General features: G+C 37.9%; 1 protein-coding gene across 1 annotated transcript in view; it reads right to left on the bottom strand.

The window, feature by feature from the left end:
* LOC136886232 (farnesol dehydrogenase) overlaps window positions 1–16323 on the bottom strand; it is a 191709-nt gene that overhangs the window by 68441 nt on the left and 106945 nt on the right. The gene's annotated exons all lie outside the window — the stretch shown is intronic.

The raw sequence follows: 16323 nt of genomic DNA, 5'->3' as shown, positions 1-16323 counted from the left end.
GAGGGAATACGCGATGACCATCGACAACAATCAACTACTAATCCACTCAAAAGAGCTGGCACTTTGTAGAACAAAAAACTTTCACCTTCATCAGGCATATTATTAATTAATTAATTTATTTATTTATTATCCAAGAAAAAGCCCTACTTTGTCTAGCATATTAGGGCTGTAGATTATAACTAGTTACCATAAATAGTACAAACATGTAATACAAATTTTTTGAAGTGAGTTATTACGCACACAAATTAACTAAACTGGGATAAAAGGAAAACTATTCTTAATTTTTTCGAAAATAAACTGCATAAACTTAAAAAATTCATTCAAACAATAGATCTTGTGAAATATCCTAAAAATAGGTTTGGGTAACATTTCTGCACAACAATTTAAGTATTGTTCCAAGATATATACAGCTTTGCTGAAGAATGGACAATCAAAAATAAGGTGAGTTGCAGTTTCATCGCTACAAACATAACTGTTATTCGAAACAGACTTTCAACGTATTAGGTCGTGTTACGTACATGTAGTACGTGTTGAAGAGATGTTAAGTACAGAACAAAAATGGCCAGCCGGACACCAGTGGGATCCGAACCCACAACCTCCCGATTTCCCGATTTTGAATTTATACAAATAAAATTTAAATTTTCCGTGACCCGAAAGAAATTGAGTGCTGGTAAAGTTTGGTTTCAATAAATTGCAGTCCAAACGGTCCTGTACCATGGGAGAAAAGTTTGTTCTTGTAACTTTACCCTTATTACTTGAGTTCCACTGATTTGACCATTCACTGATTGTGAATTTATATAATTCACGTTCCACTTTTGATACAGAGGCTCTTTTGTATACAGTTTCATTGTCACTAAATGCTGCAAGTTTAACAAGCTCATCTGCTCTTTCATTACCTAAAAGACCTTCATACCCTTTAACCCACTTATAACAGATATGTCTTTCATACTGTGAGAGATCTGTTCTAATGCTACATGCCAAAGAATTTGAATTATATTTGTTACTTATAGATTTGAGAGCTGTTTGCCAGTCACTATGTATACACGCACTAAACTTTCTTTCTTTTATCCACTGAACTGCATATTTTATAGCAAGAAGTTTTGCTTGAAAAATGGAACACTGGTAGAAAAGTTTCATAGTCTTAAAATATATTTCTGCTTCATCTTTATACACAACAAAGGCACTTCCCACTAGATTAGTACAATCCTCTTTGGGTGATCTTGAGCAATCCGTGAAATCTTGTACCTCATGTGAGAGAAAACATTCAGTTATAACAATCAAAATGATATGCTGGTTGACCACATTCAAGGATATTTACTTTTTGCCTTACTGCATTGTCTTCCTTTCTTAATGTTAGTCAATTCAGCTTTGGCTATGGCTTTCAGATGCAAAGGTTCTATACCATCTATAATAAGAGCAGCATCTGTGAATAACCTCGTGTTATTCTAAGTATAAATCTTCTCTGAATTTGTACAAATTTACATTGAGCCCATTTCTTCTCCAGGACATTTTGATATGCTGAAACACAATATAATATAATTGGCTCAAACGATCCATGGTATATTATGCGTAAGATATCTGAATTCAGACCCCAAAATGGTTTACAAGCAATACATAATCCTTGCAAGAATTTACCAGCCTTTTCAGATAAGCACTGAAAATGAGGTCGAAATGCAAGTGTTAATTGTTTTGAGTTGAATCTGATCTTTGGTTTCTTCACTTTTCTTTTTCTTGTTATTAACATTGCAGTAGTTTTGTTAGATTAAATTGTAATCTGTTATCACATCCCCACTTATATATGATATCTAAAGCAAAGTTTGTTGAAATATTCAATTCCTCCACGGTATTTGCCTTAACCTAGAGAAGAGCGTCATCAGCATAATCTATAATACTACAATTTTGTGGAAGAGTTTGTTACAGTAAATTATCATATAGTATAGTCCAGAAACCTGGACGGCATTCTGTACCTTGAGGACATCCCTTAATAAGAGTCCTAGTTATTTTCCTGGTACCTACTGTTAACTGTACACTGCAATTACTAATTGGACAGGCTTTAACTTTTAGTTGATGAAGAATTTTGGACCACCATAAATTATCAAATGCACCAGAAATGTCCAGAGATACCAGTACACCAACTTGCTGATGTAAGAAGATTTCCTTAGCCCAAACAACAAAATATGTTATTGAGTCTTCTGTAGATTTTTATGGAGAAAATCCAAATTTTCTATCACTCAAATAATTGTTCGCATGAAGAAAATACATAATATGATCAATTAACAGCTTTTTCTAAAACTTTTCTAAGCAAAGCCAACAGGCATAATGGTCGGAATGCATTGACGGCAAATACATTTTTAGCGGCTTGCTTAGGAATCACTTTGACTACAGATTTCTTCCAGCAGGTTGGAAAGAAACATAACTTGAGGCACTTATTAAAAGGATTATAAAAAAGAGACGGAAGATAGTAATGAATATCTTTAACAATAGTGGCTGAAATTCCATCTAGTCCAGGAGCTTTTTGGTCGTTCAAGTTAGAGATAATTCGGTCCACCTCCTTATTCGTGAACACAAGGTCATCTTCAGTATCTGGTGAATTAGCAGCAACATTGGATACAATCTTTCGAAATTCGTTGTCATATCAATCAAAACATTTGCTGTTTCAAGTGTAGAGTTGGTGAAACCGTTTCCTGTTTTTATCGAGGTCAGTATCCTGTTGAAGTCTATGGGCTTCTGACACATTTTATACACAATGTTCCATGGATTACTGGCATTCTGTAAGGAACATAACTTTTTACAGGCATTTGTTTTTGCCTGCATTATCAAATTCTTATACTCACTTTTAAGTTCATAGTATCTTTGTTCATATATTTCTCGTAAAGTTGCACTTCTAGACCTTTTGCATCTTCTGTAGGAGGCTAAGACTCGTTTTTCTATAATGTTGAGACTTGAATTCCACCGAAAGTGTTTTGATTGTGCTTCAGAAATGTGTGGGAGATTAGCATCACAAATGGCTGTGATCTCATCTGTTAAATTATCGACTATTTGGTCAAGTTCTGCTGATATTGCGCATTTCTTTTATTTTTTCAGGAACGTTTGCTAGTCTTGTTTTAACTGATCGTTGAAAATGAGACCATTTGACATTTTTGGTTTTGTATTTTCGAGCTAAATACCTTGAGGTAATTGGCATAATCCTATATGGATTGGATTCCAACTTTATTTCTATAAGTCTGTGATCAGAAAATGTTGTACTTCTTATAGTCCACTCCGGATTATATGCTGCTGTGACAATAGCACTAGGAAGAAATGGTGCGGAACAACTAGAGAAAGAGGAGAGAAAAATATTGAGGAAAATACTAGGCCCTAAGAGAGGAGGTGAGAGATGGATGAGGAGACCCAGGGAAGAACTATACCGGAACATGAGGACAATCTCAGAAGAAATCAGACTGAAAAGAGCAAGGTTTGCGGGACATGTAATCAGGATGAATATGGATAGAATGAAGAAAAGAGTATGGGAAACAACAGCGAGGACACGAGGAAAGACAGGAACCAAGTGGGTAGTTGAACTCCGGAAAGATTGGTCGGAATTGGGGATCAAGCTGGAAGAAAAGGAAAATTGGAGAAGCAAGTACATACCGACTAATATGCCAGAGATCAATGATAGGGATGGATACAGGAAAAGGATTGAGAGTCACCAGTGGAGTAGACAAGAGAAGAGGATACTGAATATCTCGGAAGAAGAGCGGGAGAGAAGAAGACAAAGGATGAAGAGCTTCTGGGAGGAGAAGAAAATGCAATCCATGAAGGAGCTGTCCGTGGTCCTACAGAGGCCGTAACGCAAGAAGAAGAAGAAGTCCACTCCGGATTAAACTGAAGAAATACAGAGTTACAAATACTCACATTAATGTAACTTTCATCTTTCATAATCACTACGGACATATGTAGGCTCATCTCCATTATTAAGAATGGAAAATTTATTACTACAACAGAAATCGTAAAATAGCTTGCCACGTTTGTCTGCTCCAGCTGCATGTTCAGCATTTATATCACCAGTTTTGAGAAGAGGTTTCCCTTTTAATTCCGAGCATATAATTTGGAGCTCGTCCAATGATATCGCAATGCAGAATTAAGATAAACATTACATACCTTCACCTCCTTGCTGTCGAAATTGATGCAGAGAAGAACTCTGTCAGGGTTACAGTACTGCATTCACTGAAGGCTGTTTTGATACCTTGAGATGATGGCAGCTCGAACTCTCTCTTCTTCATTACTATCTACAAAGTGATATATATAACCGCCATGACCGAAACCCATAATCTTGTTGTTGCTGGTATTGGGTTCCTGAATGAAAATAAAATTTATATCCTCCTGTGTAACACTATTTTAGTTTGTATTAAATATACGTTCCTGCGTTGGTACGATTGATTTATGCAAATTCTGGTGATAAATATTCAGTTTAGCCATAATTAATTTTGTATTTAATAATATCTACTACTTTCATATATATTGGACAAGTGAATGATGTTGCAGGGTGATTAGTGTTCCTTATATCGTGTTGTTGCCTTGTAATCTGTTTCTGATTATGCAACTTTCAGTTGATGCATTCTGTTTGATTTTGAGGACAATCCTTTAAGTCATGTGATTCAGTACAATTAGAACATAGCTGTTCTTTACAGTCAGAAGAAAAATGACCATAACCAGAACATCTATAACAACGAATCGCAGATATATATTCATTAACATTGCACCAGGAATAAGAATTACATAATAGTATACCATCATGCCTCCATAGGTTGTTCGGGGTCAGTAAGAACTATGTGCGTCCTGCCATCTGCTTCTCTGCGGGAAACCGGTTATAATGTATTGCAACTATGAGGGTAGAACTTCCGTAGAATCTTCGTTGTTGAAGCGAGTGAAAAGTACGATCCATAAAAAGACGTGAGAAGTTACGTGAAGTAACGTAGAGGAGAGGGCACCCAATGACCCTCCCCCTGCACCCTCATGGAAGTATTCTTACTTGTACAACCTGTGACAATAAAGCTCGGTCAATAGTCCTGTACTATCAACATACATGAACAATGCACGGCAGTGATCTTACTGTCCTTCGAAACAGTCCCCTCCCATAACTATGCACTGCTGAGATCGGCAATACATATCCTGGAAACTTTGCAAGAAGGCTTCCTGTGGGATGGTGTTCAAAAGCCTTGTCACATTTCGGTGGATGTCAGGAATATCGTCAAATCTCATTTCTTTCAAAGCAAGTTTGATGCGTGAATTTTCGGCTCTGACCTTCCGACGAGGAGATCCCGGAGAACGCCATTCCATGCTTTGTCGTTTCGTTTCAGGGTCGTACCTGAGACACCAGGTTTCACCCTAAGTGACAATACCGTTCAAGAAATTTGGTGTCGCATCTGCCGTTTCGACAAAATCCTGTGAAGCCTCTAAACGTGCCTGCTACTTGTCGTCCGTTAAATGATGTGGCACAAGACAAGAACACGTTTACCTCTTCCCTAAATTCTGGGTAACGATTTGTCGCATGGATTCACGGTTAAACTGCAGTTCGTCCGCTATCATGCGCACAGTTAATCGCCGATCATTCGTGATTAATGTCCTCACCTTCTCAATGTTTTCGTCACTGACGGCGGTCGCCGGTCTTCCGCTACGGTGGTTGTCAGAAACACTTTCCCAGCCTCCTCGACAACGGGCGAACCACTTGTACACACATTTCAAGGACAGTGATTGATCTTCATAAACACCTACCAGCATCAATTGCGTTTCTTTCGGTGTCTTGCCAAGCTTACGTCCACTACACACGTTCAATTCGGCTTGCCAGTTCGGCTTGTTCACATCGAACTGACAAGCCGAATATAACGTGTGTAGCGGGCTTAATGCAAGGTGGCTCAACAGTTTTGTTTTAAAGCTTCAAAACTTTAAGTTTATGCAAAGTGTATGCAAAAGTTTGTTCAAACGATGTGAGCTCAAGCCAGAAATTTGAACTGATGGCATGATGGAAATTCATCATTTTTGCTTGACACATCGGCTTGACGGCAAGCCGAATTGATCGTGTGTGTGGGAGCGTAAGTTCAGTTCCTCAAATCAGCTGTTCTGCGCATATGCACCAGTGATTGGCAAGTGTCCCGCGTATTTTTTACCGTGTGCGCAGTCAGTACATTGATAGCCCTTTTTCAAGTGATACCAGGCTTTGCTAAAGCAGTTTTTTATTTACATTTATTTACCTCTAAAGATTATCATAAAGTGAACGCGAGGCAGCTTGTAACAAGCTCGTACAAAAATTAAAGAGACTGATCCTCTTGCCAACAAAACACTAATGACAAAGAAGATAAACAGTTTGAAAGTTGCATTTCGTAAACAAACTGTGTAAAACAGACAGTTTGGTTAGTGGAATGAGTGCAGACAACGGGCACGTACCTAAACTATGGTACTTCGATCAGTTGTTATTCCTGACGGATCAAGAGGTGCAAATGATGCCCAAATCTTCGTTATCAGTGTCCTTTATCAACGGAGAAACATGGGACAGGGGATCTAGATATGTCTCTTCGTTCGTCCACAAATAATTAGGCCAGTCTTTAACCCACACATTCCGCTTGAATTGACGCCTTCTTTTTACAATTACACAAGCCACTGCACCATACATCAGTAAAAGATCGTCCAGAAACATTAAGTTGCAATTTCCGAAACACAAGCACGACCAAATTTTGGAGTTAATCACATCGAATTGACACATCATACTGAACGTGTGTATGTGATTGCTGCGTCAGTTAGATTTGTCAATTCTAACTGACAAGCCGAACTGAACGCGTGTAGCGGGCTTTAGCTATTATCGTGTCGACGTGTCGACATGGCGACATGTCAGTTCGATTTATTCCGAACAACGTATTACTGTAATGGCATCTTGCCACTTCACTTGGTATGAGTTGAATAGTGCCATGTGTGTGCGAGAGATGGCGAACATCTCGCTGTTCGTCGCCATAGCTCAAACTTCCTGCCACCTGGGAATCTTTTAACTCCTTGACTGTTTTGGTTGTTGTTATTTTGGGGACTGTAAAAATGGCTACCCTGCACATTGGAGCAGCGTTTTTGATTTATAACAACAGTTTTAAATGTTTTAATTGTATCTGTAATTTTACCTTTCATTTTTCTGTTTGAGACCTTGATAACTCCAGGTATTAGTAAGTAAGTAAGTAAGTAAGTAATTTATTTATTTATTGAACATTACAGGCGTTTAGCCCAGATACATGCTCACAATGCCATTACATAAAACAAAGAACCATTAAACCCAATGAAACTGAACAGTTATAGACAGAACTAAAAACACGCCAATTGTATTACTAAGCGGCCCTTACACGAACCAGTCCACATGTAGGGGCCAACCCTACAACCCTCTAATCTTACAACTAAATTGGTGGCCCCCCACACGGGCGGAATACCATACACCATGCGAGTCACCACCCCTAAGTAAATCTACTAAGCTGCCTCCAACATGGGTGGATGACCAGTCCACATGTTAAGGCACCCCTACATCTAAATTAACCCTATAAGTAACTACTTAACTATATTAAATCCATACTAATTATATTCTAAATCTGTCTGGCCGCCACATCCCCCTGGTCAGGAATTGCACCCACCCTTCGCTGGGATGTCACGACCAGACATGTCTCATGAGGCTCGGAAACCGATACCTCACCTACCCCTTAAGTTGTCAATGTCAATATCATTCCTCACCACTCCTTCATGTTACAGCCCACATTAGTGCGGATTGCCAGCTCTACATGTAGACCAGGTATTCATAAGTTATATTTAATATGGGCTTTTTTTCTTATTTTCGATATGCAATGTTTACTCCGTTGTTTGAATGGACTGTGTGCGTGTGTGTTTTGGTACTTGGTTGATATGCCTTTTGATTATGAGATGGTCCAGCGTATACTGTATATTTGTGTAAGCCTTCTCGCTTGCCTTTGCCGTTCGTGTCATCACAAGAATTGTCTTGCCTTGTACGAATCGCGGTCGTGATGGGAATTCTTTCGTGCGTTGTATTGCACGGTCTTGTTGCCATATTCTTTGTGCGTAACCCTTGGGTGACTTTGGGATCACGATATTTACGAAATTACGTTACTGTTGTATCTGTGTACCGTGTCTAATATTTGCATATCAGTACCGAAATGTATGGCGGTGTGGATGAGTGCGTAGGTGTGTTGGAGGACATGTGTCATATTGATTGCCCGTTTCGATTATTCATTTCCATTTTATCTGTGTTTTGATGCCAGTTAGAGGCTTGTAGTTTCATGCCCCTGTTGGCCTCTTACTATATTATTCATTTTTATTGCCAACAGGTTTAATTTCTTCGGTCCCTACGTTGTTCGCACAGTTTTGACCTCAGTTATTTACTTTGTTTGGTCTTTGCTGAACGAGCTCGTTTACCTGTTTTTAACTTCCTGGAGCTCTCGGAACAAATACTACTTGTGCTTGTTCCTTGATGCGTGGGCGGATAATGACGGGGATGGGATTGTTGAAAAAGTAGGATGTATGCGGGTGGACGAAATTGTACCTTCTTGAGGAATGACATCTCCGCACGGAAGTGTGACCTTCGTTGATCTGTTCTGTAATTACAAAGAAATTGTCCTGGTTACGTCGCGCATTCCTATCTACGAAATGTCACTGTAAAATTTGTCACAAATGGAACATAATAATTGCTTTTACGCAGTTGAAGTCTAAAATCTGCCGTAAATTAAGAAATATTTTATTTTTGGAGAATATTATGTACACCTACTTTACTACTTTACAAGTACCTTTGGTGCTACGCTCATAATAACACACGTATGTCTTTTGTTTGTCTTACACTTTCAACAATTTCGTGTGTGATGTCTGTGTTCACTGAAGTTTATTTATTTATTTTATTTATTTATTTATTTTCATACCACCAACAGAGATGTTTCTCCAATTACAGGTGGCTTAGTCATTATGAATTAATTATTAAAAATGACAATTGTTAGAAAGAACTTAATATCTAAAAATAAAAATATACAACATTATTAACAAGTAGAGTAGCAAACGAAATTTACAACACATTAATACTTTTTCAAGTTTAAATATACTTACTGTAATATCTAAAAATTAATTTAAAAAGTAGACTTTTTCAGGTTCGAAGTGGACTTATGACCTAAAATACTTAATATCTAAAAATGAATTAAAAATTAGAAAAACAGAAACATAAAATAAATTAGGAATTAGGATCTACAAAAGAAAAACTCCAATCTTAGACTGACACCAGTTAAAGAAACTGACATACAAAAAGAAAACCATAGAAAGTAACGCATGAAATATATGTGTTTGGTGAGAGATGAGTTGTAGCAATAGGTATGAACAGCACATTAAATCTTAAGTGCAAATAGACATTAGTAATGATAATTTGTTTGCAGTTTTCCCTACATTTTCTTCATCTATATTAAATTATATGAATTTAAATAAAATAAAACACAAAAATGAAACACAAATTAACCAAGAAATAAGTATAAATATAGTACATATATACACCTATAGGGTAAACCTTCAGAAATAGTGAACTGAACTCAAAGTGCCCAGCATAGTGTGACCATTACTTCAGCTGTGTGCCTTCTTCAATAATTTTACATAATAATTGTATCTAACAGCAAAGTCTAGATCAAGATCAGGAAATTTTTGAACTGTGACGTTATAAGTAGTGCACATTCTGAACAGTGGTGAGCTTCTATAAAATACTGTTTTAGAAATCGGAAGAAATAAGAGATGTCTGTGTCTTAAACTTCCTTTCCGGGTATTGAACGAGAATTGTTGTAGAAAGTAACTGTTATCTACCACATTATTGATAACTCTATGGAGGTATTTTTGATCATTTATTATACGTCTGTTTAATAATGAAGTGAAGTTAAATTCTTTCAGGAGATCTTTATAGTGAATTATGCCGCTAGGAACAAACCTGTTATATTTTTTAAAGTAAAGATAACGTAAGAAACGTTTTTGAACTTTCTCCACATGGTTTTGATAAGATTTGTAAATGGGAGACCAAATTACCGACGCGTACTGAAGTTTGGACCTCACAAGTGTGTTGAACAAAAGTGTGAGGGCTTGGATATTATTCAGCTCTCTGGTGTGTCGGATTAAGAAGCCCAGTTTTTTGTAGGCATCATTAATTGTGTCATAAATGTGTGAGTTAAACGACAAATTGTTTGTGATGCGTACTCCTAGATCATTAATTGAATTAACCTGCGTCAGTAATTCGTTGTTGATGGAGTACACGTGTTCTTTAGGGAATTTTCCGTGTGTAATTTTCATGAAGCAACATTTCTTTATATTGAAATGTAAATTATTTTCTATACACCATTCGTATAATTGATTTAAATCGCTTTGAAGTTTGTCGATGTCTCCATCACATTTTATTTCTTTGTAAAGTTTTACATCATCCGCATATAAAAGGCAGTTTGAAAACTTAACCTTAGATGTGAGATCGTTGACATAAACGTTAAACAGCAACGGACCCAGGTTTGAACCCTGTGGAACACCAGAATAGACAGAAAAAATGTCTGAATTACAACTGCGATATGCTACATACTGTTGCCTGTCTCTAAGGTAAGATGAAATCAGTGATAGCATTGGCGAAGTCATTCCAAATTCAGAGAGCTTTTTCAATAAAATATCGTGATCAATTTTGTCAAAGGCTTTCTTGCTTTCGTATCAAAGCTTCAGTTGTCAATGGGACATTATTTCCTGAATTGTATCGCGATATCCAATAGGCAACAAAAAGCTATGGCCAATGTACATAAGAAGAATTCTGTGGACTAGTGATTTATTGGTCCAGGGATCATGCTATTTTCGTTCGAACAAAAATAAAAAATATTTATTGGTCCAGGGATCATGCTATTTTTCTTTCAACAAAATTCATTTTTGTGGTACCTGCGATATCTCTCTATAATGTGCAGCACATAGTTGTTGAATGCGTCCTTAGTTGTTTTTCCGTAGAGTTCCAGCCACATCACTATAACATGGTCATTTGCCACATTGAAGAACGAAATAACATCGTGAGTGCTTTTGACCTCCGTTTTGCTGTTTGAACTGGCCGCTCTAGTCATATGGACAAAGATAATGAGAGTCCACAGACATATCACTCCCATTCCTCGGTGCTAGCCCTGGACCTCAAGAAATTAACAAAAGACGGCACCAGCAGCGGAATACGACATAAAGGAGTTCTGTCTGCAGGCCTTAAGTATGTATTCATATTTCTCTAATAACGACGGCATTTCTTAATTTACCGCAGATTTTTCACTTCATTTAAGTAAAAGCAATTATTATGTTCCATTTGTGACAAATTTTACAGTGACATTTCGTAGATAGGAATGCGCGATATAACCAATTGTCCTTGATGATTTTAATAATGTTCTGACCCTCACCGCGATTGCATTGAGTAAGTTAAAGAAATACAATTTTAAAACATGTTGGAATGTTCACTGGAGAATGGTCATGGTACTACCCAAAGATCGACAATTGAGTTACGTATGTGTTTGACACAATTTATATTCTTGTTTCAATTTAATTTAGTCCTTTTAATTTGATTTTCTTTGATTGAATAAACCTTGTTGTTTGCACATTTGCATTTCATTCGCGTAGCATTTGGACTCTTATTAGTACTATTTTAAGAACCCGATTTCGAGCTCGGGGTCTTAGTCTTTCGGCCTTTTCCAGTCACGGTCCATGGTTTTGTGCTCACGTAGTATATTCTGCCGATATTTTTTTTTTGTTACCAGTGAGTTATGTGATGTGGGGTCTGGTTCAAGTCGCAAGTATATCTAAGGGTAGGTAATGTCTTGGGACTCAAAATATTTTCGTACTCTCTACAAATTGACGCTTCTGTTTTTTCAAGAATTTGCTGCGAAACAATGAGATCCTGTAAAGGTACTGTACATTTAGCTCTAAAGCCTTGAGAGCGTTCAAATTACTCAAAGCTTGATTGAGTAGAGTGCGGAGCTCATTCGCTGATGGCTTATTTATCGTAGGGAAGTTCAATAGATTCTTAAGATGTGCGGATACAATTAACCTCGGATTAATTTAGTGAATGCAAATCGTATCGAAAGCCACGTTGGAATTAGAGCCAGTGACTGGGAGGTTTGCTATTAGTACGTGCGCTTTACCAGTTAGAGAACTCTGTAAGTAATGAAAACTTTGAATGTTGTCCAGCGATCCATTGTTAACTATAAGACTCATAAACGTATCATAATAGTGTCTAAATCCAGTTACATCACCATTGAAGTTTGGACATTTTATGGTGGAGAGCTTAATTATATTCTTAGTTTCAACTAAACATGAATGACTGTCATTATAACGAGAACTACTGGGGCCAGCAGCCTCGGTAGTTAATGCGATTACACTATACATTTTTGCTTCTGTGTCGAAATACATGGTTTCAAAGTGATCTCTGTCTTCGTCATGCTGTTGGAAATCCTCAAATATTTCTAGCCGTGATTGAGCAGTTTCAAATTCGTCACGAACAATAGGCAGTTCCTTCAAACGAACTAGGATGGCCTGATTATTTGAATCCGTTTGAAAATCTTGTACGAATTTCGCGAGACACGTGAGGTTGGCTTTCGCTACTGCACGAGTAGTAAATAATTACTTCCTGCTAGTCTCATCCATGCTGACAGATAAGGACCGTAGAAGAGGAATGCATAAGAACGATAATTAGGGACAGTGGGGTCAATAAATGGGCGATGATAACATGAACATAATATTAGATAAGAAAGGATTGATTGTTGTCTGTCCAGGTACTTACGTCTGCCTGTAGAAGTGCTTCGGCTTGGAGTCGAACTAGGGTGCGCCGCCACGTGCAGTAGGTTTCTCAGCTCTCCAGTGGACGTCGAGTTGGATTTCAACGGGAGCCCGCACGATAGTCTGATACTCTGAGCTTCGTCAGCAGAGAAGTACAGTGTCCGTGATCAACCCCGAGTCTATTCGGAGATCCGCAAGTCACAACATACAGTTGGGCTTAAAACGACCGGCGAACAGCACACAACATGGCACTGGCCACCGTACGCAAAGTAGCGTAACATACGAACTGGAAGACCCGTGCACGAAAGTTCCCAATAGTCCTCGTAACATACGGCCGTAGACCATTCACAAGATCCAGGACCAAAAAATGTTTGTTTAACCGTAAAACAACATCTCTCTGGTAACTCGCGATATAAATCATATTGGAAGACAATTAATGCTAATTTATTACGTATCCATATTTACATAATTTACTTCAGAAGTTCAGAAACACAATAGCGCGTGGCGATCATTGCTAACAGAGCCATAAGCGAAACATATAGTAGTAGCTCAAGTTCAAATCTATAATCGATCACTGTTGCCAAGACAAGTCCAACAGTCTCCCTAAGGGCGTCCAACAAAGCAGCCGATGGGAAGACACGAAAACCACTAATAATTCAAATACTACAATAAATACAATAAGAAAAATTGCACAAATAAACATATAATAAAGTCACTGTCTCAACAATGCGAAGGACAGCTGATTCAGAAAGTGATGGAACCAACTAGAGGGAAGAATATTCTGGACGTGGTGCTAGTAAAACCAGATGATCTCTATAGAGAAACCGAAGTAATAGATGGTATTAGTGATCACGAAGCTGTTTTTGTCGTAGTTAAAAATAAATGTGGTAGAAAGGAAGGTATTAAAAGTAGGACCATTAGGCAGTACCATATGGCTGATAGAACAGGCATGAGGCAGTTTTAAAAAAGTAACTATGATCGGTGGAAAACGGTAAATGATAATGTAAAGAGACACTGGGATGGTTTTGAGGAATGTGAAAACAGGTTTGTACTTTTAAAGTTGCTAAGGAATGGTAAAGACCCACTTAATTATAACAGAGAAATAAAAAGAGTAAGAAGGAGATGCAGATTGGCAAGAAATAGAGTTAGAAGGGGCTGTGGAAGTAAAGAGAAATCGAAGGAACTTACCAGGAAATTGAATTTAGTAAAGAAGTCAGCTAAGGATAAAATGATGGAAAGCATAATTGGCAGTCATACAAATTTTAGAGAAAAATGGAAGAGTATGTATAGGTACTTTAAGGCAGAAACAGGTTCCAGGAAGGACATTCCAGGAATCATTAATGAAAAAGGGGAATGTGTATGCGAGGGTATTCTAAAGGCAGAAGTATTTAGTCAGCAGTAAGTAAAGATTGTTGGTTACAAGGATAATGTCAAGATAGAGGAGGTCACTATGTTAAAGAATTATTACAATTTACATATGATAACAATGGCATTTACAATAAGATACAAAAGTTGAAAATTAGAAAAGCAGCTGGAATTGATAAGTTTTCGGTGGATATGCTAAAGACAATGGGTTGGGATATAGTACCATATCTGAAGTACTTATTTGATTATTGTTTGCACGAAAGAGCTCTACCAAATGAACGGAGAGTTGCTATAGTAGCCCCTGTATATAAAGGAAAAGGTAATAGACATAAAGCTGAAAATTACAGGCCAGTCAGTTTGACATGCATTGCATGTAAGCTTTGGGAAAGCATTTCTTCTGATTATATAAGATAATTGAGAAATTAATAACTGGTTTGATAGAAGGCAGATTGGGTTTAGGAAAGGTTATTCCACTGAAGTTCAACTTGTAGGATTCCAGCAAGATATAGCAGATATTTTGGATTCTGGAGGTCAAATGGACTGTATCGCGATTGACTTCTCTAAGGCATTTGCTAGGGTGGATCATGGGAGACTACCGGCAAAAATGAATGCAATTGGACTAGACGAAAGAGTGACTGAATGGGTTGCTATATTTCCAGAAAATAGATCTCAAAGAATTAGAGTAGGCGAAGCTTTATCTGACCCTGTAATAATTAGGAGGGAAATTCCTCAAATCAGTATTATTGGACCTTTATGTTTTCTTATATATATATATATATAAATGATACAAGTAAAGTAGTGGAATCAGAGATAAGGGTTTTTTCTGATGATGTTATTCTGTACAGAGTAATAAATAAGTTACAAGATTGTGAGCAACTGCAAAATGACCTCGATAATGTTGTGGCATGAACAGCAGTCAATGGAATGATGATGAACTGGATAAAAGTCAGGTTGTGAGTTTCACAAATAAGAAAAGTCCTCTCAGATTTAATAACTGCGTTGATGGGGGTGAAAGTTCCTTACGGGGAGCACTGTAAGTGCCTAGGTGTTAATATAAGGTAAGATCTTCATTGGGGTAATCACATAAATGGGATTCTAAATAAAGGGTACAGATCTCTGCAGATGGTTATGAGGGTGTTTAGGGGTTGTCTCTGATAAGACCCCAACCAGAGTATAGTTCCATTGTATGGGAACATCGCCAGGATTATTTGATTCAAGAAGTGGAAGAAATCCTAATAAAAGCAGCTCGATTTTTGTTCTGGGTGATTTCCGACAAAAGACTAGCGTTACAAAATGTTGCGTAGTATGGGCTGGGAAGAATTGGGAGAAAGGAGACAAGCTGCTGGACTAAGTGGTATGTTCCGAGCTGTCAGTGGAGAAATGGCGTGGAATGACATTAGTAGACGAATAAGTTAGAGTGGTGTCTTTGAAAGTAGGAAAGATCACAATATGAAGATAACGTTGGAATTCAAGAGGACAAACTGGGGCAAATATTCGTTTATAGGAAGGGGAGTTAGGGATTGGAATAACTTAACGAAGGCAGATGTTCATTTCTTTGCAATTTTTTAAGAAAAGGCTAGGGAAACAACAGATAGGGAATCCGCCACCTGGGCGACTGCCCTAAATGCAGAACAGTATTATTGATTGATTGATTGATTGATTGATTGATTGATTGATTGATTGATTGATTGATTGATTGATTGTTGTCTGCAGTGATGCTTGTCCACGGTTGTCTTTGGAAGGGGTCGTTTTACACTTCTTCCCGTTCTGCCAAAAATTGTTTGTGCCATTCATACGCCTGGGTTTTTGAAAAAGTTGCGTCCCCAAACTCTGCATGGAATCTTCTCAAAATTTCCGAAGATTTGATGCCTTCTTTCTCCAGAAACTTGATGATGCGCTGCGCAATGGACGTGTGTACCTCTTGCTCATGGCATGCTGATGCGAGCGGTCGCTCTGTGGTGTGTGACGCATTAAGACCCCTACTCGAGATATTTCCAGCAACATCCTCTCAAGGCCGCACCCATTTCCGTTCGCTACCGGAGCCGCTAATTTTAAATTCCGGTTTATATTCGAGCACGCTCGGAGACGCTCAGCTAAATCAGACAGTGGGTATATTTTTACTGGCACTGGAATCAAGATGCTTTGCTTCCA

The sequence above is a fragment of the Anabrus simplex genome, chromosome X (genome assembly GCF_040414725.1).
Source record: "Anabrus simplex isolate iqAnaSimp1 chromosome X, ASM4041472v1, whole genome shotgun sequence".
Lineage (NCBI taxonomy): Eukaryota > Metazoa > Arthropoda > Insecta > Orthoptera > Tettigoniidae > Anabrus > Anabrus simplex.
The sequence above is the reverse complement of the archived record's forward strand: the minus strand, read 5'-3'. Positions and strand labels throughout refer to the sequence as shown.